Source organism: Puma concolor, chromosome A2 (assembly GCF_028749965.1).
Source record: "Puma concolor isolate L17-30 chromosome A2, mPumCon1.1.hap2, whole genome shotgun sequence".
NCBI lineage: Eukaryota > Metazoa > Chordata > Mammalia > Carnivora > Felidae > Puma > Puma concolor.
This window is the reverse complement of record NC_141668.1, coordinates 18,034,448-18,058,886: the sequence shown is the minus strand read 5'-3', so window position 1 is coordinate 18,058,886 and position 24,439 is coordinate 18,034,448. Positions and strand designations below refer to the sequence as shown.

The following is a 24,439-nucleotide window of genomic DNA, read 5'->3' as shown; positions in this document are numbered from 1 at the left end:
AGGCATTCAACCATAACGAGTGCAAACGGTTCGAGAGCAATTCCGTTCTCTAAATGATATCAATTGAGAACTCTTAAACACCACCCACTCTGAGCATTAGGGGCTTTACGAAAGGCAGAGAACAGTCAGTCCTCTGCAGTTGCAAGGTGGAAGACGTTGCAAGGCGTTGCAAGGCGAAAGGTGCACATGCTGCATGAACGTGCACATTAATCTCCTCTGATGGGCGGGCTGTGTATCGAAATCTGCGTCTCCCGTCAGCTGAGTGACTCGGCGGCCTCTGGTTCTTCTGATGACATTACGCGAAAGGACATCTCAAATGGGGATGCTTGCCACGTTGGATAAAACCTGTGCTTGTGTATAACAGGAGCTACTACATCTATTGGCCTGCACCCAACTGGAACTTCTGTAATCTAGAAATCTGTTGCACGTCCAGATGGTGAAACTTATCTACAACGGTTACCTTTGCTTTCCTTTTAGTACAGTTTTGCCGCTTTCTCATGCTGGAGATTGATATGGAACATGAAAATGTTTAGACAGCTCCCTGGGAAACTTTTAAAAGCCATTAATTTGGAAACAATTTTGCTTCTATATTTTATTTCTCAATTGGTTATGATGGAAGTAATTGTCACACCCAAAGGGAGAATCGTGACTTCAGGCAGTGCATAAACAGTCACATTCTTTGGAAACAAAGTCTTGTTTTCATGTAAATGCCCTGAGTTATAAAAAAAAAAAAAAACAAAAACAAAACTCGAAGCAGTCTGGAAAGCATAATACCGTGACAGAACCGTTTTTCAAAAATAATCAAAGTTGTCAGGCCTGTGCATCATACACTTTAATTAGGGAAAAGGACGTATTTTATACATCAAGTCTTTATTGCTCCAAACATTCGATGAAGTCAGTCTGTACCTATATACTAGCCATTCTTTCCTTAAAGACTCAGCAAAAAAATTCTTGATATTACCAAACACCTGGGACTTCAGTGTCAAAAAAATAAGTTACCCAACCTCTCTGAATTTTAATGTGTCATTTTAAGAGTAAAAACAAAGGTCCCTCCCTTGGGGAGCTGTTGGAGGACGTAGGAAATAACACATGTAAATCAGCTAGTATATGTTTTGTGGATGCTTAGCAAATGATTACTACTCCTGCCTCTTGGTAGGTAGGGTTTGTGTGTATTTATGTTGCAGACCATCAGAAGGACAATAAATTCCGGTCCTTCTGTTTTTGAATTTGAATTAGAAAAAGAGGCTTTAATGGTATTACAATAGATTTTACCCCCCACTTTGCAATATATCATAAAGGGCTTTGTTCCCAGGAGCACCTGGGTGGCTCAGTCGGTTAAGCATCTGACAGTTGACTTTGCCTCACGTCACGATCTCACGGTTTGTGGGATTGAACCGTGTTGGGCTCTGTGCTGAAGGGTGGAGTCTGCTTGGGATTCTCGCTCTCCCTCTCTCTCTACGCTCCCCCTCCCCCCTTAAAATAAATAAATAAACTTAAAAAAAGCCTTTGTTCACAATACTGGTCGCTAAAATCTAATCATGTTCCATAAATCTAACTCAGCTAGTTTTATCTATGTAATGCTCAAGAACTATGGCATATGGGTATATGAAACTAATTGCTGAGTTGTTTCAAAGTACATCTGGTCTGTACATCTAGCTTCCAGTCGTTTGTACTGCTATTAATTTTTGTGTTTAGAAAATAACAATTCAGCAGTCATTGAAAATCTATAAGGAGTGAGGCAATCTGGGGGAGAAAAAGATGAATGTCACATATCTGAATAGCAAATAATGGCAATTCAGTTTTCCTTAGGGAAGTAAGTGTTCTCCAAATTGCTTTATAAGAACTTAGTCAAAAGCCTAAGAGTTCGTTGAAGACATGACCCCCAAGCTGAAAACTGTATTTTCAGCCTTTTTTTTTTTGCCACGAGCTTGACTGAATACGGGCCAATGGGGTATGAAAAGCAATATGTGCAACTTCAAGGTGTGAACTTAAATATCAACTGCTGTCTTTCAAATTCCTTTTTCATCTTCTTGCGCACAAGTCAGAGATCCTGACCTTTGAGCTGGAGGCAAGAACAGGATGGGTGGGTCTCTGGAGTATAAATTCTGGGGAAGAGGTTCACCTAGATACTTGGGTGGACAAAAAATGCTTGTCCACAGGTGGACAAGCATCCCGTGGCAGATGCTTCCGTTTGTACACTAGCATGCATTTCCTTTTGTATCTTTTAGTATTAGAACCCTTAAATTTTAGCTGGACACATACATGACCATTTGGAGACTACCTTTCCCAGCCTCCCCTGCGGCTATTGGTCGTAGTGCTGTATCAAAATGTAGGCCAATAGATGCTTGAGAGGATGGAGCCCCTCCCTGATCCTGAATTTCCTCTTCCCCTGCCAGCGGGCCTGGAATATAGTCATGGTTGCAAACGTGGTTTTTATGGGCGTGGTGGTAAACTGTTTTTAACCATGTAGATGAGGACAACACCCCAGAAGACGGTGAAGCAACACATTGAAAGACATGTGGATTCTTGAATGAGAGCATGGAACACAGTTGTCATGCTAGCCTTGGATGGCTCACTCTATTTTGGGGTATCTTTGTACATAGTAATCTATTCCATGATTAACGTTAGTCCCATATAGATAGATGTATCCTATATATGCTATATATATCTATATCCCATATATATATCCATATATATATATATCTATATATATCCATATATATATGGATATATATAGATATATATATCCATATATATATGGATATATATAGATATATATATATCTATATATATATCCCATATATACAGTATATCTATATATATCCCATATATACAGTATATCTATATATATCCCATATATATAGTATATCTATATATATATCCCATATATATAGTATATCTATATATATCCCATATATGTCTATATATCCCATACATATATATATATATCCCATATATATGTATATATATCCCATATATATATCCCATATATATACATACATACATATATATATTTATATTTATAGTTTTACTGTTTCTAAACACCTTTACATGTATAACTTCATTCTACTGATTTTTTTTTTTAATTGAATGCCTAAGGTAGGGTGGTCTTACCCTGGGTTCTGAGGATACAGAAATGAATCACACATTCATCAAGATGGGGGCCTAGCTGGAAAAGAAACAGGATTTTTTTTTAGGATAATTGAAATTTGGGAAGACAAGGCAAAGTGGGGCTTGAACCACAGACGCTAGGGTTTCTCTTATGCAAACATTAAAAAAAAGTATGACAAGCAGCATTTCTAGATGACAATTTCAGAGCTGTCTTATTATCTGTTGTAAAACCTACAGTGAATTAATACTAAAGTCATTAATTTTTAAAATTTCTAATCTTTCCCTTTCTTTTTAACAAGGTGATAGAATAGGCTGTGATTACCTCAGTCAAAAAGGTGAATAAGAGTTTTTTAAATGTTTATTATTTATCTTTAAGAGAGAGAGAAAGATGGGGGGTGAGCAGGGGAGGGACAGAAAAAGAGGGAGACACAGAATCCGAAGCAGGCTCCAGGCTCTGAGCCCTCAGCACAGAGCCTGATGTGGGGCTCAAATTGCCCCTGACCCCGAACCGTGAGATTATGACCTGAGCTGGAGCAGGACACCGGATCTACGGAGTCACCCAGGCGCCCCCTGGTGAATAAGATTTTTAATTGTGCTTCTTCATAAGTCCATTTATGTTGGTTTGTGTAAATAGGGAACAGAGCTGCTAGATTAGCTGAAGTGAAATTCATCTAAGCTATGTTAAGGGGAGTGTTGTGGTAAGAGACTTTTCCATGGAAAGAGCGAGATGACAGAACCCCAGAGGTGCACGCAACCTTACTGTACAATAGCCACTGTTTCTGTGAAGCTTCTGAGGGGAAACAAAAAAAAAAAAAAAAGAAAGAAAAGAAAACGTGCATGAAGGACAAGGCCAAGCCAAGGAATACCAGGTTCTTAGCTGGGGCTTGGGGCTCCAACTACATTCTGAATAGTGATTTTGGCTGTGTTGCAGGCAAGGCAACTTTAATCCAGGCTAGAAATAGATCTGCGTTCTCAAAACATGTGAGCCCTGCCCCTTTTCTCCTAAGCACACCCAGGAGTCTCATCCTCTCTGTGGGAAAACAAACAAGCCAGTGAGGAGTAAATAAGAAAGCAGTGACCTCAAAATCCAGACTTCCATTGGTTCGGGCAGGCTGCCCTAAAGATGAACCATCTATGAAGTGTGGCAGCAAAGAAACGTTGCCAAGGGGGAAGAACACCTTCAGCCAGGCTCACTGCAGTGAGAGCTCTACACTCAGCACAGATGGCCATCAAAGCGTTCTTTCCCATGACCATGACCCATTCTTGCTAGAGGGCTTAGGGTGGAGTGGGAGGCGGAAACTCTGTCCATGCCCGCTGAGTAACAAAATGGCTGGTCTGTTCAGAAAATTCAGCGGGCAAAGTGTCTCAGTGGTTTGATACCAATGAGAATTGCCTTGCAGACAGGGAACTTCCTCGATGGAATTGTTGACTTTTAGACTTGTCCTAGGACCCAGAAAATACTGATTTATTCATCCAACAAATCTCTGTATTGAGCACTACCTACCAGAAGAGCGTTTGTGGTCGCAAAGATCACTAAGAAAAAAAGTCTTGACAGTGCAACGCTCTGGTCCCAGTAACTGACGAAGAAATCAAACCGAGTGACTTGATCCAAATGATGGGAGAAAGAGAGAATGCCAGATCAGCCTTCATGCAGGATGGGTATTCCCATTTCCTTGGAAAGCTAGCACTTAAGAACTGCAAGCTTCATACTCTGAAAGACTAAATGGAGTAAACTCCAGTGATTCCAGTGTCTCTAAGATGCTTGATGTTCTTTGCCTTTGTTCTTTGTTTTTCAGAGCTGACCTTTTCTTAATGGTATTTTACTGTAACCCAGTTCATGTTCCATCAAATAGTAGGTTTAAAAAAGAAAATCCCATAGGACTTCCCTGGTAATTTTGCAGCTGTTTATTAGAATTTTAAATACTTCAGAAAATGGACTTAAAAACCTCGCTTGAAAGAATTTGAAAGAGAAAAAATATTGACCTTTATAATAAATTGATACTGTTACAAAAATATACCCTAGAGAAGACTGGAAATGGTCATTTAGAGTTGGATACTAGCAAAGTAAGCTCTTTAATGTATCTCATAAATATATTTTATATGCCTTTCAAATGGCGAGAGAATAGTGCAGGCCCCTTTTTTTCATCCATAATTATTTTCTTCTCATCGTAGGAATCCATTCAGTGTAATTTGTCCATGACATTTAGGTAGAAGTGGGAACATTTCCACTTCCTGTTTCTAAACACTGCAGCATTAACAATGTCAACTAGATCTTAGGTATTACAATAATGTTGACTCTAGGGATGGTTACACAGTGGTGAGAATTGCATGATGCTCTATTTGAGGTTCTACCTCCAGAAAAGTGGTCCTTATGATTGAAGTTTGAACACAGAAATAATGCATTGTCTTTGCAAGTGTATGATAAAGATCCTGGTTTGAGATTAAATAGGGCTCCCTTGGGGCGCCTGGGTGGCGCAGTCGGTTAAGCGTCCGACTTCAGCCAGGTCACGATCTCGCGGTCCGTGAGTTCGAGCCCCGCGTCGGGCTCTGGGCTGATGGCTCAGAGCCTGGAGCCTGTTTCCGATTCTGTGTCTCCCTCTCTTTCTGCCCCTCACCCGTTCATGCTCTGTCTCTCTCTGTCCCAAAAATAAATAAACGTTGAAAAAAAAAATTAAAAAAAAAAAATAGGGCTCCCTTGGGCACGTCTAGGAATGGAAGAGGAAACACATTGCCTCAAAATATTCTCTGCTTCTGTACATAGTGCCTCCCGGGCCTTCTCTTTTCTATCTCCCTCAAGTTCATACTTGGAGTACCGATGGTTCAAGAAATAAGAGAAGGTCTGAGAGATCAACTAGGAACTTGGAATGGGATCCTGAGTAAAGGACAGACAAGCCAAGCAAATGGATTGATCAGGCAAGGACCGGCAAGGTCTGCTGAGACAAAGGAGGTGTGCTAGTCAGGGTATAACACTCTGAAAAATGAGTCCTTAAATCTCACGACTTAACGTTACAAAGGTTTATGTTATACTCAAAGTCCAACAGTGGTTGGTGGGAGGCTGAATTTTACCCAGACACCAGAGAGCGAGAGCATGTCAGCGTGTGCATTCTGCAGGTGCTATGGCAGAGGTCAAGAGTGCTGGAAGGTTGCTCATCGGTTCTTACATACTTTGGATCAGATAGGATGCAGGTTTTTTCCGTCCTTGTCCATTGGCCAGAATTAGTCAAACGGCCCCCATGTGCAAGGGGCAGGGCAATATGCATTTAGTGGGCAGCACACAACCGCTGGGGGCCTGCGGTTGGTTATCCTGCTGACTGGTTACAAAACCAGCCCCTTGGTTTCTAATTGTGCCTTTGCCTGGGAAGCTGCTGCTTTCCCTTAACACAGCAACCATGGTTCAGGTCGGTGGGCAGAGGCTCCACCCCGATGTGCTGTAGGTTTCTGATTTGTTTTGCCAATGATACCGATGGAAGTAGGAGTCAAGGCAGCATATTTCTGTGCGGTATTTCCTCTGTCAGGAAGGAGACCTCCTCAGGGCTGCGTAGTTGCCTACAGCATGTTTAGTCCAGGGAAGAGTACACCAGGATCCATAACGAAGTCAAATTCTTCTGCACTCTGTGTTTCCATTCCAAGAACTTTGCACTAATGGCCGTCAGGAAGGGCTTACCATGATTTGGCTCTCCTGGTTCAGTACCTGCATGGCCACCCCCTCACAGGGGGAGGAAGAAGACGCAATGCCAGGTACACCTCTGCCTCTCGCTCTCTAGCAGCTGAGAAAAACTTGCCAGTCCCCAGCTTCGGACCAAACCGGAATCTCGCCCCCTCTGTACCTTGTTTGGGCAAACCTCCACCTAAGGGCAAATGAAAGGGCACGGCCGGGTTCCTCGGTTGCATGGGCGGCTACGGAAAACACGGTTTCCTTCGCCTGGGCATCTTCTGGCTCGTTCCGATGACTTGTGTCAAAAGCGTCTCCCCGGAGGGCAGCAGCGGAAGACCAAGAACGCACTGACGGGGTGAGAGCCCCGAGAACGCAAAGCATCAGCAGCATTCGTGCCAAGAAATCTCACGGTGGCAGAAGACCGTGCCAGCGGCTTTTGTCAGGACGACAGACAGGAGACTCAGCACACGTAACAAGACTCACAACATCAGGCTCAGTTGCCCTCTGCTCAAATGTCGGTCCTCGACACCGGGCCCTGGCAGCCCGAAGCAGATGTTGGCAGGCGCGGACGCTCTCTGCAGCGCCCTACAGTGCCCTGATGGGGCGGGTGTGGGAGCTGCGGTTTCGGAGGGTGCCAGCGGCACAATTCCTGCTGTTAGTCTTGGCAGAGACAGGGGACTGGATGCACAGCCCTCAGGGCCCAAGGGAGGAATAGAACGGCCTACATTGTGTAGCAGGCAAGAGGGCTGATTCACAAAGCTCCCCAGAGACTGTTCACAATTTTCAGAATCACTGGGGAGAGATCTGAGGGGTTGCATATGCAAAAAGACTTTTTTTTTTTTTAAGCTGAGACACCAATGTTAATGTTTACTTTTGGAGAGAGACAGAGCATGAGCGGGGGAGGGGCAGGGAGAGAGGGAGACACAGAGTCCGAAGCGGGCTCCAGGCTCTGAGCTGTCCGCACAGAGCCCGACGCGGGGCTCGAACTCACAGACCGTGAGATCATGACCTGAGCCGAAGTCAGATGCTCAACCGACTGAGCCACTCAGGCGCCCCTATGCAAAAATACTTTTGGCCTAAGATTGTGACCCAAGGGGCACCTGGGTGGCTCAGCCCTGCACTGTACCCCACCTGGTCCCAGAAGTCCGGTCGGTTCAGTGACATCACATGGTAGTTTGAAATCAGCTCTCGTGGAAGGTATTTACACTTATGCAAATCAGTGAATATGAAAATTAGGGCTTTTTTGAGGGGGGCGTCAACAACATTGTCCCCATTTACACTACTGTCCTCAACTAATATTATGAAGTACAAAGAGTTGAATCAAGTTGAATTTTTCCTGTAGGCAACTGAGAGCTTTTGAAAGGAGGAATAATGTTTTCAAAGAGAATATTAAGGATATTAGTCTGGCATTGATACATGGAAAGGCAAGAATTGAGAGACTTGTGTAGCCAGTAAATAGTTATGAGCCTCTTAACATAATCCAGGAATAAGGAATCAAGTACTTGAACTTGAGTGCTCCTGGTATAAATAAAGAGGAAGAAATGAGCCCAAGAACCTTTTAGTTAAGACCTTGATTTTGGCAGACAAGGTCAGGGTGATTGGCCCTTAGTAGATGCTCTTTAAATATGTGTTGAATTGGGGCGCAGTCGGTTAAGCGTCCGACTTCAGCCAGGTCACGATCTCGCGGTCCGGGAGTTTGAGCCCCGCGTCAGGCTCTGGGCTGACGGCTCGGAGCCTGGAGCCTGCTTCCGATTTTGTGTCTCCCTTTCTCTCTGCCCCTCCCCCGTTCATGCTCTGTCTGTCTCTGTCCCAAAAATAAATAAAAACGTTGAAAAAAAAATTAAAAAAAAATAAATACGTGTTGAATTAAATTGAGTTTGAATGAAAATTTATTCACAAATTTCATTCTCTGTTCTTCCCCCCCCCCCCCCGCCCCTGTTCTGTCTTAGATCATTCTTCATTCTGTTTGTTCTTTGCCTATACCTATTTCTGTTTCTTGGGTTGCTTTTTTCCCCTCCAATCGTTGTATTTTTCTCTACTTCATTTCTAGAATAATTGGTAACCAATCTTACTATCTGCTCAGAAATTTGGAAAACAAAATCACTTGGCAGATAGGGTGATAGAGCTGTCCCTCCCAGAGATCAGGGAGTTGGTATTCCCCAACAAAGGTATTTCAACACAGGCTCTTTCTGGGTTGAAAAATACTTCCTACTCTCAGCATACTCCTTTATCTCAGTTCAGTAATGTTTTATAGGTGGAAGCAACAAAATAAATGAAATATGAGTCACCTTTAAAACTTGCGGTGTGCCTGTCAAATTAATCGCACAACCCACACACCAAACTCATTCCTTTAATTGAGTGTCTTATAGGTGCTACCCCTCAGCATAAGCTGTAGTTAATGATCAATTGTTGCCATAAATGATTTAACATTTGTGTACATGTGAGATGGCATGCCATAATTCATGGAAATGCCAATGCTGTGAAATAACCACAAACAGTGATAAATGGGCTGTCAATTTCTATATAATTACTCCAGATCTATCATCCTACTTTGTATGTTGAAATGCATTAGTGCATAACAAATGTGCATCATCCCAGTGATCAATATCCTATTTCAAATGAAAGTGTGTTACAGTATAATTATCATGTTATATTTTCTGATGATTTTTCTGTCCAGCTATGCTGTATTTCAATTTAAAAATAAAACCACGGATCGTCTACCTGGATTAACCTGACGCTACTGGTCATAATCAGCACATGGTTTGATATGTGCAGTTTTAATTTAGACATTAATTATCGCTTGTGACATCACTTGGGTGTTAGACGGTTTAATTTGTCCACTTGAAGTAGTATCTTCTGAATAGCTATCTTGTGCCCCAAATAAATCTCATTCTCTGGGCCTTTGATCTGAAAACCTTTTTTTTTTTTTTTTTTTTTTTTAGTGTATTAGTATGTTTTTTTCTTCCTTTGCTTCTTCATTTTGCTTTCTCTTTCTTGATTCTCTTTATTTCATTTTGCTGAGGTAATATTTTTAGGTTAAAGATGGAGGTCAACCAGATTGAACCAAAAATGAACTTAAAATGAGCTCTTTGACAGGCAAAAAAGACCATTTTTATACATTCAGATACTTTAAGAATTTTCTGGTAGTTTCTAGAAAGAATAGAGGGAATGTAAACACCTCAGTTTTGCAGGCATCCCTGGCCTAACCATGTGCTTAGAAAGGGCGAGGTACACCCTTGGCCTTGCTCAGCACCCCTAGGGATGAATGATAGTAATTTGATTGACACATGAGTCTGGCTTACCCATGCTCTAAGACTGTCACTCAGCTAGTGAGAGCCCTGGCTGACCCCTCAGCAGCTACCTGTCAGGGCCGCTCTCTTGTTCTCTTCTTGCCAAAACAATCAATTTCATGTAATTTTTTGAAATTATTTTATTGGATAAATTTGACATGTAACACTGTGTAAATTTAAGCTGTACATGTTACTCTGAATATATATTGTAATAATGGTTTCTGTTGTAACAATATATATCACATTGCTTACTTGTTCTGCAATATTATTGTCTATGTTCAGTTAACTGTACGATAAATATCTATGGCTATCTTAGTACTTGTTACAAGTTTACTCTTAAACACTTCAGTCTTCCCCTCCCAGCCCCTATCCCCTGATAACCACTGTTTTACTCTGTTCTGTTTGTTCACATGCTTGGTTATTTTAGATTCCACATCTAAGTGATATCATACAGTACTTGTCTTTCTCTGTCTGGTGTTCAAGGTCCATCCGTGTTGTCGCACATGGCAGGAGATCCTCCCTTCTTGTGGCTGGATAGTATTTCATTGCGTGTACATGCCATATCATTTTAATCCATTCATTTGTTGGCTGTTTCCATATCGTGGCTATGGTGACTAGTGCTGTGATAAACATCTGAGTTGTTTCCGTATCTTGGCTGTTGTGCATAGTGCTGTGATAAACCTGGGGGTGTGTATCTTGCAGAACTCCTGTTTTCATTTCTTTTGGGTATATTCCCAAAGTGGAGTTGCTGGATCATGCAGTAGGTCTATTTTTAATTTTTGGAGGAACCTCCATATTGTTTTCCATAGTGGTTGGACTAATTTACATTCCCACCAACTGTGTGTAAGTGTTCCCTATTCACCACATCCTTCCCAATGACTATTGTTTCTTTTCTCGATAATGGCCATTCTGACAAGTGTGAGGTGGTCTTTCATTGTGGTTGTGATTTACTTTTCCCTGATGATGCGTGATGTTGAGCACCTTCTCCCGTGCCTGTTGGCCATCTGGATGTCCTCTTTGATAAAAGAATTAGTTCTGCCCATTTTCTAATCAGATTTTTTTTGTTATTTGTGTTCATTCTTTATATATTTTTGATATTAACCCCTTATCTGACATATGGTGAGCAACAATTTTCTCGCATTTTGCAGGCTGCCTTTTCATTTTGCTAATTGTTTCTTTTGCTGGGCAGAAGCTTTTGAGTTTGACGTAGTTCCATTGGTTGATTTTTGCTTTAGTTGTTTTTCAAAAGCAATTGTTTTCAGAAGTTATATAATCTTAGTTTCTTTTTGAAACAAAAAATAGCCATTCACCGAGAGACAGTATTCTAGCAAAGGTTTAAAATAACGAATCAGGGGCGCCTGGGTGGCTCAGTCGGTTAAGCATCCGACTTGGGCTCAGGTCATGATCTCACGGTCCGTGAGTTCGAGCCCCGCGTCGGGCTGTGTGCTGACAGCTCAGACCCCAGAGCCTGTTTCGGATTCTGCGTCTCCCTCTCTCTCTGCCCCTCCCCTGTTCATGCTCTGTCTCTCTCTGTCTCAAAAACAAATAAATGTTAAAAAAATTTTTTTTTTAAAATAAAAAATAAAATAACGAATTAACTTGTGGTCTGAACTTCTATGGAGGAACAGTGTGATGCTTGAAGGAGACATAATTTGTGAGGAAGTGAGATACCTGAAAAACCTAAGATAGTGTTCCCAACCTTGGGGATCAGGGGTCTCCAAACCGGGGAGATGATGTATGTGCTTGCTCAAGGTCTGTGGCACAGTATTGTGGTAGCAGCGGGCTTTCTTTGCAGTTCTCTGACCTTTCTGTGACTCTAGTAAACCCTCTCTGGCCAAGGGAATCCTGTATTTACTTACAATACAAACAAGGCAGAGAACACCCTAGGATAACTCTTCTTTGGCCTTGGCTGCATTTCTGAGGCTTCCTGACCTCCAGGACTATCTCTGTCTTGCCTTTGCACCCACCCAAGCCCCATTGCTTCTCTTTGCCCCATGCTCTCTCGAAATAAGCCAGGATTTCTCTTTAAGTTTAGTACTTTTCTGTTTTTCTTTCTTTTTTTTTTTAACAGTTTATTTTTGAGAGAGACAGAGTGCAAGTGGGGGAGGGGCAGAGAGCGAGAGAGTGACACGGAATCCAAAGCAGGCTCCAGGCTCTGAGCCATCAGCACAGAGCCCGACACGGAGCTTGAACTCACAAACCGTGAGATGATGACCTGAGCCGAGGTTGGACGCTCAACCCACTGAGCCACCCAGGTGCCCCTAAAGTTCAGTACTCTTCAAACCTCTCATGATCAACCGAATGCATTTTCTGAATTCTTCCTTCTCTGTCCTGTCACTTCCCAGTATGAATTTTAAAATAGGCCCTTAATGACCACTTAACCTGATTTTATTCCCCACTCAAGCTTTCTTTGTTCCAAACCTTCTGACCGTTGTTCTGTCCTGCATACTGGCTGTGCTCTATCCTCAAGCTTTTACCCGAGACTAAACAATTCTCGTCTCCAGTTTTTCCTCCATCAGTTCCCGTTCATTTGGCAGACAAGTCTTGGTCCCTTTTCCAAAAGAAGCTCTTTCTGATCTTCCAGAGTCGGTGAAACCCCCCTTGTCAGGCCATCTCTGTGTCTCAGTTTTACATTTATTTGATTATTGGGTTAACATCTTCCTTCTCCGCTAGACTGTAAGAGGTTCAAGGGCAGGGATTACAGCTGCTTTTGCTGAGAATACTTGCTAATACCCGCCCCCACTGTGTGCGTGAGTGTGCGCAGAGGTGTGCGTATGTATGTGTGTACGTGTGTCTGTTTAATGAATTGCTGGACGAATGAACGGGCAGATGGAAACTCATTACACAAATTTGCAACTGCATTGGGAAATTATCTCTCTCTTCATATCCGACAGCAGATATGAACATTTGTAACAGAAATTATAACTTCGGAGGACAATTTCAAAACTTCTCTAAAATATAATATCCTGAAAGCTGTATGAGAATGCATTTTAAAAACAGAATACACAAAAGACTGTCCTATACGTGGTCTCACTGAATCCTCAGAACAGCCCTATCCCCCTTTCAAAGACAAGGAAGGTGAGATCAGGTACGGTAAGGAACTTTTTCAAGGACATTTGAACCCAGAATGTCTGATTCTTAGGACAGACCTTTTTCCATAACATAAAACTGCTCTCATTCCTCCTATGAAACACTATAATATTCTCAGTTTAATGGTTGACTTGATATTGTAAAATGGTGAATTTTTATTTCAGTGATGCTTTATAGTAGAATTTTCTTTTGTGGGAAGATATCAATAGAGGTGATAGGGAATCGGAGCAAGCCACCCCAAAATATGTATGGCATACATAATGGAAGACACTTGATGCATGAAACAGTAGATGCATGAAAAGCGTTCTGACCTTCCTTTTTCTTCCAGAAAGCAGGAGATTAAACTCCCATGTGAAAGGTACCCAACCAGTAAGTACCAGAGGAAGGAAAATATTCTTATCATCAAGACAGAGAGTCAAGGCCAAGAAACCTGTAGAAACAGGCTTTGTTAAACTAACTCTTATCTTCCTAGTTACTTTCCCATAATTAACTGCCCTCCACCAAACCCCTTTGTCTTGTCACGTTTTCACAATTTACTGCTCTTGTCCAATCTCTTATGGAAGCATTTGGCCCTAACTGCTTCTTTGTGCTGTTCACTTCTCTTGTGAAGGCTCCCACGGACCTATCAGCATCACTAAATGAAATGTGTGTGCTTTTCTCCTGCTTAAGTCAGTTTAATTCTTAGGCCCAGACAGAGACCCAAAGAGGGTCAAGGAGAAATTTCCCCTTAGAAGGTCAATCAACAGATTGGGATGTTTACCTGAAATATCGATTTAGGTAACATTTTTTCATAACACTGCTATCAACTAACATACTACAGCTCTTTGTCCGTGACATCAAGTTGAGACATTTTTGCTTTTCATCTAGAGATTTTCAAACATCCCTATGTTGAGCAGCTTAACCCTGGCAGGCATAGTCTGTTGTTCTTGAAGACAGAAAGTCTGAGAGAGAGACAGGCATTTCTAAGATGAGTGTCATCAAATAGACACAAAGCTGTGGGAAATATTTGTCTTGATTCACTCTTTGTGGTCAAAGGAAAATCACAAATCAGGAAGAACACCATGGTGGTTAATTTTTATGTGTTAACTTAACTGGGCCATTGGGGGCCCAGAGAGTTGGCCACACGTTTTTCTGGGTGTGTCTTAAGGGTGTTTCTGGGTAAGGTTAACATTTGTGTTGGTAGACTGAGTAAAGCAAATTGCTCTCCTCAATGTGGGTGGGCCTCATCCAATCAGTGGAATACCTGAATAGACCTAAAAGCCTGAATAACAGGCTGCCTGATTGTTTGATCTAGGATGTTGGTCTTTCCGGCCTTCAGGAAGGAACTGAACTGAAAAAATATTTCTGCTTGGGTCTCAAGCCTGGCAGTGTTCAGACAGGACACCATTGGTTCACCTGCTTGTAAGGTCTTTGGACTCAGACTCAGACTATAACTACACCATCAGCTCTCCTGGGTCTCCAGCTTGGTGACTATATATATCGCCATATATTTATATGTTTCTCTGGGGAATCTTGACTAACACAGATTTTGGTACAGTAAGCTATGGGGGTGATGCTGCTACCTAGTGGGCCTGGAAGGTGGGACAGAGAGGCAAAGGGGATTATTCGCAAACCTAATCTAATAGAATTTGCCATGGCCAGGGCGGGGGAGGGGGGGTGCGGGGGTGAGGGTGCGGTGCCTGGATGGCTTAGTCGGTTAAGTGTCCAACTTCGGCTCAGGTCATGATCTCGTGGCTCATAGATTCGAGTTCCACATCAGGCTCTGTGCTGACAGCTCAAATCCTAGAGCCTGTTTCAGGTTCTGTGTGTGTCTCTCTCTCCCCCTCCCCTGCTCACTCTCTCTCTCTCTCACAAAAATAAATAAAACATTAAGAAAACTAAAAAAATAAAAAAATAAAAAAAAAAAGGGAATTTGCCTTGATAGCCTTTGAACCTGCTTAGGCCTTCTTCCTCTTTCTTCCTTCTAATTTCTCCCTTTGGGAACGGGTATGTCTATCCCTTGCTTGTCTCACCACTGTATTTTGGGAGCACATAATATGTCTGCTTTCAGAAGTTCACAGCTAGACATGAATTTTGCCTCAGGATCAATTGTACCTTTAGTCTTAACCCGCATTTGATTTAGATGATTTGGGGGAGATTTTGGACATTAGGTTTTAGAGTTGATGCTGGAACAAGTTAAGACTTTTGGGCTGTTGGGAATAAATGAATATTTTGCATGTGAGAAGGACAGGAATTTGGGGGGGTTCCAGGGCTGGGACACCTCTTTGAATTGTGCCCCCCACCCATTTGTATGATGGTTTTTGGAGATGGTAACTTTGGGGAGATAATTGGGTTTAGATGAGATTGTGAGGTAGGATCTTCATGATAGAACTACTGCCTTTATAAGAAGAGACACCAAGGGTGCCTGGGTGGCTCAGTCGGTTAAGCATTCGACTTCAACTCAGGTCATGATCTCATGGCTTATGAGTTCGAGCCCCACGTCAGGCTCTGTGCTGACAGCTGGGAGCCTGGAGTCTGCTCCCAATTCTGTCTATCTGTCTGTCTGTGTCGAAATAAATAAATAAACATTAAAAAAAAAGAATTGTATAAGAAGAGACACCAGAGAGCTTGCTGTCTGTCTCCTCACTGTCCGGTGAGGACAGAAAGAGAAGAGGCTGTCTGCAATCCAGAAAGAGAACCCTTACAAGAAACTGATCATGCTGGCACCTTGATCTTGGACTTTGAGCTTTCCGAACTATGAGAAAATAACTTCCGTTGTTTAAGTCAAATGGTCTGTGGTATTTTATTTTGGTAGCTCCACTTAATAAACATGGAAACCAACTAGGACACCTTTTTGAAATCATCTAATTGGACTCAAACCTGCCATGTTCTTCCTTGTTCTCCCTGGAAACTGAAGTAACAAAAATGCTTCACAGGAAGATAAGTCACTATTTTGCCATGTTTTGCTAAAGGCAGTCGCCCACCCTGTTACTGCCTGCCTATCCTCTGCCTGCTGGGTGTTTGGATCCATTTGATCATAACAGTATGCTGAGGCCAGCAATAACTTTTTTTTTTTAATGCTTACTTATTTACTTTCAGAGAGAGAGAGACAGCGTGTGTGAGTGGGGGGAGGGGCAGAGAAAGGGGGGAGAGAGAATCCAAGCAGGCTCCATGCTTCCAGCCAGAGCCCAATGGTGGGCTTGATCCCATGAAACCTGAGATAATGACCTGCCCTGAAATCAAGAGTTGGATGCTTAGCCAACTGAGCCACCCAGGTGCCCTGGCAATGACTTGTGTTTTTTTTTTTTTCTTTGAAGTACATTTTTTTCATTTCTTTTTTTAATGAATATTATTTATTGTCAAATTGGCTTACATACAACACCCAGTGCTCATCCCAACAAGTGCCCTCCTCAACGCCCATCACCTGCTTTGCCCTTTTCCCCCACCCCCCCCATCCATCCTTAATTTGTTCTCTGTATTTAAGAGTCTCTTGTGGTTTGCCTCCCTCCCTCTCTGTTTGTATCTTTTTCCCCTTCCCCCAAGTTCTTGTGTTCAGTTTCTCAAGATCCACATATGAGTGAAAACATATGATATCTGTCCTTCTCTGACTGACTTATTTCACTCAGCATAATACCTTCCAGTTCCAACCACATTGGTGCAAATGGCCAAATTTCATTCTTATTGCCAAGTAGTATTCCATGGAATATATAAACCACATCTTCTTTATCCATTCATCAGTTGATGGACATTTAGTCTCTTTCCATAATTTGGCTATTGGTGAAAGTGCTGCTATAAACATTGGGGTACACATGCCCCTATCCCAGCAATAACTTTTAACTTTTAAGCAAAGAGCCTTTCATTTGTTCATCATTTTTCTTACAGTGATGGAAAGTCAGGGCCAAGTTTTTTAAGGCTAAGAAAAACCGCCAGCAGATTGTATGTCTTTCAAAGACTTCGTATTCATATATTCTGACTTGTTACATACCCTCTTTTTAAAAAGAAAAAGATCGGGACAACTTGAGACGTCTTGTCCGTGATGTGTGAAATTAATTCTTTACTTTAAAATAATTTTATTAAAACTTTTTCAAAGAGGTGATAAGATAAAAGATCAAAGTGAGTACAAAGTTAAATTGTTCAGAACCTTATACTAAGTTTTAATATAGGGATATCACAAAGTATTCAAGGGCTAAACAGCCCGATTGAACCAAAATCAATTTCTCAAAATAATAGTTTAGAGAAAATTTAGATTGAAAAATGACTGGACTATAACAAACTAAAAGTATTGTCTTTTGCTAGAAGTGAGAGCATTGTGTTTTAAATACATATTAAAAAATTATATAGATACATCCTTCTTGGGGAAATGCAAATTTCTTTGGAAATGTCTCTGTTGTATAAAAATAAAACCAATTTTACAGGATTCCATGGAAAACGTTCTCTAAAAAATCTAAACTAATAAAAAACTTGAAGAATTCTCATGAAAGTCAGGAACAAGACAATGGTATGCACTGGAACTTGTAATAGTTAATATTTTTTGGAAATCCTAAAGAATTTTATTGAAATGAGAAATATAAACATTCTAATGGAACAGGCAACTCTTGCTATTGGCAGATGAGATGACAATTTATATGGAAAACCGGAGAGATTGTAATGAAAAACTACCTAAAACAATGAGAGGATTTAGTAAGGTGAATCACAAAAAAATGAAAGATGAACACATTTTAGTATGCAAAACAGCAATTGGAAAATGTCATGAAATCAAATCTCTCGTTGACAGTAGGAAAAAATGTCAACAAAAATGTCAAGAAATTTATTGAATGTATACAAAGAAAGTTTTACTCAGGGACAAACAAGAAGATTTGAGTCAATGGAAAGACATTTTCTCAGATTGGAAAACTCAGTAAAGAGTTCAAGTTCTCATACATTAACCTAGACCTTCAGTGTGATGATGCTGAATGTCGCAATTTGGGAAGAGACAGTGTGGTGGGTGTTGGACGGATTTGACAGTTTGTTTCCATGTGTACTGAAAAAATAATCCTGAGGAAATAGTCAGAAAAATTCTTCAAAAATAAGAGTAATGGGGTGATAAGAAAGCGAGAGTAATTAAATACATGTGGCCTTAGGACATGAATAGACGTATTGTATTGATTAAACTCTGGTGTCAAGCAAACTGAATTCACTCCCTGGATTTATCACTCATAACTCTGTGACCGCAGGCAAATTATTGCTGTATTTTCCTCGCCTGTGAAATGGTAGTGTATTAGGTGATAAAGTAAAATGAAACTATAAAACGACTTAAAGAAGATTAAGTTAAAGAATAATATTATTATGAGGATAGCTTTCCTGAATCAATAACAGAACTCAGAAAGTGTAAATGAAATGATGGCTGAATTTTAACTAAAACTTTAAAAATGCACTCAAAAACATGTAATAAAATCAAAAGCCACACTCAAACATGTATTTAATAACAGCTAAAACCTCATTTATGTTCTTACTAATAAAAACGAGATAAGTGGGGCACCTGGGTGGCTGTCAGTTGAGTGTCCGACTTTGGCTTAGGTCATGATCTCACGGCTCGTGAGTTCGAGCCCCGCGTTGGGCTCTGTGCTGACCTCTCAGAGCCTGGAGCCTGCTTCCGATTCTGGGTCTCCCTCTCTCTCTGCCCCTCTCCTGCTCATGCTGTCTCTCTCACTGTCTCTCAAAAAATAAATAAACATTTAAAAAATTAAAAAAAAAACTAGATAAGCTACTCAATAGAAATAATTGGCAAAACCCATGATGAAGTTTCATAAAGAAATACACGTGCCTTATAGTCTCTTGAAAAAGGCTCAAAATCACTCTGGATTAAAGAGAAGCAAATTAAAATAGTTAGGTATAAGGTTCGTAATACACCTTGTTGTGGAAGATATAGCCTATCTTTCCTGCATTGTTTTGTAGGGTACAAAACTGGTGGAGATTCTTCAGAGGGAGGTTGATAGAGTATTTCAAAATTTTAAAAATGTACCTATCCTTTCACCCAACAAGTCCATATTTCAGATTCATGAATTTCTCATATAGGTGCTCAAAAATGAAAAAGAAATTAATAGAAATCAGTTTAATACATTTCAAAACAATCAGCAAAGGATATTGCAAAATGAGAAAATCAAAATGACAACACCATGTGTGCAAGGCTTCCAAAATGTGTGTGTGTGTGTGTGTGTGTGTGTGTGTGTGTGTGTGTGTGTTTAAACATACTGGCACAAAAACAGACACATAGACCAATGGAATAGAATAGAAACCCCAGAACTAGACCCACAAACGTATGGCCAACTCATCTTTGACAAAGCAGGAAAGAACATCCAATGGAAAAAAGACAGTCTCTTTAACAAATGGTGCTGGGAGAACTGGACAGCAACATGCAGAAGGTTGAAACTAGACCACTTTCTCACACCATTCACAAAAATAAACTCAAAATGGATAAAGGACCTGAATGTGAGACAGGAAACCATCAAAACCTTAGAGGAGAAAGCAGGAAAAGACCTCTCTGACCTCAGCCGTAGCAATCTCTTCCTCGACACATCCCCAAAGGCAAGGGAATTAAAAGCAAAAGTGAATTACTGGGACCTTATGAAGATAAAAAGCTTCTGCACAGCAAAGGAAACAACCAACAAAACTAAAAGGCAACCAACGGAATGGGAAAAGATATTTGCAAATGACATATTGGACAAAGGGCTAGTATCCAAAATCTATAAAGAGCTCACCAAACTCCACACCCGAAAAGCAAATAACCCAGTGAAGAAATGGGCAGAAAACATGAAGAGACACTTCTCTAAAGAAGACATCCGGATGGCCAACAGGCACATGAAAAGATGTTCAGCGTCGCTCCTTATCAGGGAAATACAAATCAAAACCACACTCAGCTATCACCTCACGCCAGTCAGAGTGGCCAAAATGAACAAATCAGGAGACTATAGATGCTGGAGAGGATGTGGAGAAACGGGAACCCTCTTGCACTGTTGGTGGGAATGCAAATTGGTGCAGCCGCTCTGGAAAGCAGTGTGGAGGTTCCTCAGAAAATTAAAAATAGACCTACCCTATGACCCAGCAATAGCACTGCTAGGAATTTATCCAAGGGACACAGGAGTACTGATGCATAGGGGCACTTGTACCCCAATGTTCATAGCAGCACTCTCAACAATAGCCAAATTATGGAAAGAGCCTAAATGTCCATCAACTGATGAATGGATAAAGAAATTGTGGTTTATATACACAATGGAGTACTACGTGGCAATGAGAAAAAATGAAATATGGCCTTTTGTAGCAACGTGGATGGAACTGGAGAGTGTGATGCTAAGTGAAATAAGCCATACAGAGAAAGACAGATACCATATGGTTTCACTCTTATGTGGATCCTGAGAAACTTAAGAGAAACCCATGGGGGAGGGGAACAAAAAAAAAAAAAAAGAGGTTAGAGTGGGAGAGAGCCAAAGCATAAGAGACTGTTGAGAACTGAGAACAAACTAAGGGTTGATGGGGGGTGGGAGGGAGGAGAGGGTGGGTGATGGGTACCGAGGAGGGCACCTTTTGGGATGAGCACTGGGTGTTGTATGGAAACCAATTTGACAATAAATTTCATATTTAAATAAAAAAAAAAAAAAAACATACATGCATTAGGTAGAAAATTTGGGGCATGATACTTACAATGTTTAATAGTAATCACACCTAGGGGCACCTGGGTGGCTCATTCACTTGAGTGTCCGACTTTGGTTCAGGTCATGATCTCACAGTTCATGGGTTCAAGCCCATTATTGGGTTTTGTGCTGACAGTACGGAGCTTGGAGCCTACTTTGGATTTTCTGTCTCCTTCTCTTTCTGCCTCTCCCCAGCTCATATGCTCTCTCTCCCTCAAAAATAAATAAACATTAAAAAAAATAGTAATTACATCTGTGAGGTGAGATTGAAAAAAATTTTTGTAGTGATTGCATTTTCCAGCTGCATCCATGTGTCACTTTCATGGTAGAAAACTATTTAAATTTAGAAATAAAATGCACTGCAGAGTCCTAGAGCAAGTGTGCCTATTTATTCCCATATTTTTAAGAAAAAAGTAATAGATATTAGCAAAATCGAATAAAGAATCCTGCAAAACCTACTGAGAAACACGAGAGGATTCTCAGAGAAAAATACATAAAATCACAAATTACTTCATATTTTTGGATTTTCTTAGAGTCTGAAAATGTAAAGGAAGGTGGAATGAACATTTTCCTGAGGTATGAATAAAATAAGAATATTTGAAAATGAAAGTACAGAACAGGAAATAGATTCTTCAGATATTAATGTCTTTATAATGCTATAATAATTTAAATTATAAAGTGGCATTAAACTAAACAAAATGACAAAATAAATGGACCAGAAAAAGACTTTTTTTTTTTTAATTTTTTTTTTCAACGTTTATTTATTTTTGGGACAGAGAGAGACAGAGCATGAATGGGGGAGGGGCAGAGAGAGAGGGAGACACAGAATCGGAAACAGGCTCCAGGCTCCGAGCCATCAGCCCAGAGCCCGACGCGGGGCTCGAACTCACGGACCGCGAGATCGTGACCTGGCTGAAGTCGGACGCTTAACCGACTGCGCCACCCAGGCGCCCCAGAAAAAGACTTTTTAATAAAAAGGATGATTATATGATGATTAAACATCACAAAGCAATAAATGAGCTGTGGGTCATACAATAATACTAGGACTGTTGATTAATCAATATCAGTTGTTAAATGATTAACCAGTGCAGGTCAATATCACTAGAATATATTCATTGAAATTTTTAAAGTAGTAGGTTTAATAAAATGTCAAACCATAAAAGTCCAGAAACAAACAAATAAATATTTATCAATATCTCCATGGGCATCTTCTATTTTGGAAAGCATAGAAAGAAATTACTTTGGCAATGATAGTAGACTTCACTATAATTAAACGTGTTTTTTAAAACTGTTGCTCAAAATTAAAGACCAGTTTACTAAGCAGCCTACACATTTGGAAAATATTTACAATACACATTAAAGACAAAAGGTTAAAATGTTTAATATACAAAATTTAGCAAGACACACATGTATTAGTTGCATATTTAGATTAAGACACTAAAATTTCAAAAAACAAGTGGTCAACAAACAGTTTATAATAGTGGAAATACAAACGGCAAAGTGGCTGAAAATGGGAAAATGTTAAATTATGAATAAAGAAGGTGTCAATTAAAACACTAAAATACTAAGCTTGACTATGAACTTCTCTGAAAGTGTAAAATGTAAATCACTTAATACTGGCAAGAGTATTTTCCCATATACTACTGTGGGAATGTAAATCACACAGCCTTTGGAAAGCATTCCAAAGTGTACTGAGAACCTAAAAAATATTAGTAGTCTTCCATTCACTGATAGAAATTTATCTGAGAACGTAAGGTGAAATGCCTCGTGCATAAAAATGATGCTTGAAACACACCCATGCCTGCATTTAGAAGAAGCTTGAATGATTAACAATAAAGATATGGTTAAATGACATGAGATGAACAAGTATGGATACATTTAAAATGATGTTTGTAAAGAGCACATGTCATAGTTTACATGAAAAAGAGGTAAGTGACATATCCATATAGTTTGATCTCAACGAAGCAAACACAACACACATACAAAATAGATTAGAAGAGGGAATTAAAAATATTCATGGTAGACCAGTCAGTAACCTTGATACAGTGGCAGGATAATGTTGGTGTTATTAACATGTAACAGACTTACTTTATGGGAGCAGGTGTTCCTGCCCATTGATGATGATAAGAATTTGATGGAACAATAATATCTTTTCTGTCGTTCATTAACTGACTCTGGAAGGCAGCTACTCCACCTCTTTTGACCTTGGGTTCTTTTGCTGTCATGTGCTGCTAGCAACAATAATACATCACTATCAGGGTCATTTGAAAGATAGAATAAGGTATGAATGAGAAAGTATGCTGTAAATGGCATGTAAATGTTACATATTTTTATTAACTAGTTGATGATTATCTAGTACCCTAAAGTTCTGCCTGGGTCAATGGCTGAATTTTGCGGACACAAACTCAATCATACTAGTAACTTCATGGCTATCATTGAGTGATGTTTCTGTAAAGAAATACATTTCGAAATCCACCAATGGTACAGATTTGTCTGTCAACGTCAAATCAAAGTTATATTCATGTCAGCAAAGTATTATACACAGAAAGAACTGTCAGCTTGTTAATATAAAAAGCACTGGCTAATTTATAAAAATATTCAGTTGAAAGATAGTAGAAAGACAAGCTGCCAATATTAAGAGTAATGTGAAAATGAAAACTGGAGTAGGAGACCTACAAATTTTGTTGAGAAAAATCTTTGAAGATTTTGGCATAAGGAATGAGAAGGGCAGACACGAAGCTGATGCGTGACAGACAGTTGAGCAACTTATCTTGATTGAATGACTATTTTTAATCATTTTTACATGGCATGATTTTCAGTGTTTAGGTGCAACCTGTTACAAAGGGAATAAAATCGAGAGAAAAAGAAGAAAAAGTAATGGAGTCAAATGCAATGTGAGAGATGGGAATGGACAAAAATCCTGCCACTTCCAGGATTCTGTCTGGAACTCTGAAGCTAGAGCAGTGGTAACCATGGATGAGGTTCAGAGCATCCTCTTTAGGTAAGTCATGAGGCCAGTCTTTTCTGTACTTCCGTTTCCCTTACCATGATAAATTGCCCCTCAAAGATACATAGAACTAGGAAAAAAAAGGCAGAGATGTAATGCTTACATTAGATAATTATAGTGTATGGTGTGGGAGAGGAAGAAGTGGTCAAATAAATAGAAGTATGTTGATGCATTTAAGGAAGAGAGTGTAAATATATACACTTGGTTACACTCTTCCCCCATATCACCAAATGGACACAACCAGACACTCACTGTAACTGTGGCTCTGGTTTCTGATGCAAAAGAATCCCCTCCTCTGTAGCCTTGTTCTGCAACTGAGTGTATGAAAGGCAAAAATATCTAGTTAGTACGCCTAATTATATTATAGCTCTTGCCAACTAATTTTGGAAAAAAAAATCAGTCCAACTAATTAACTGACTGAATTGACTGACTATAGCATTTGTCAAACAGTTGGTTGCACTTTTTTTTGCTTGAATCTAAAACCGATGTGTCTTCAGAGTGTTGGGGTGGAGTCCATGCTTGGCCTCCTTGTTGATATCGGGTTCCCTGCCAGGCACTAAACTATGCTATTTTTTTACTGTTTATTTTCTAATTCTCATTGAAGTTTCAAAGTACAGAAAAGTAGGAAAAAAGATTAAAC

At 40.3% G+C, this 24,439-nt stretch overlaps 1 long non-coding RNA gene across 1 annotated transcript in view; it reads left to right on the top strand.

Moving 5' to 3' along the window:
• The window catches only part of LOC147583033 (uncharacterized), an 86,290-nt gene extending 62,503 nt beyond the window's left edge, over nucleotides 1-23,787 (top strand). The window contains exon 3 of the long non-coding RNA XR_015242752.1: nucleotides 23,612-23,787. This is a non-coding gene — a long non-coding RNA (uncharacterized LOC147583033). The remainder of the gene's footprint in view (nucleotides 1-23,611) is intronic.
• Nucleotides 23,788-24,439: the final 652 nt, after the last annotated feature.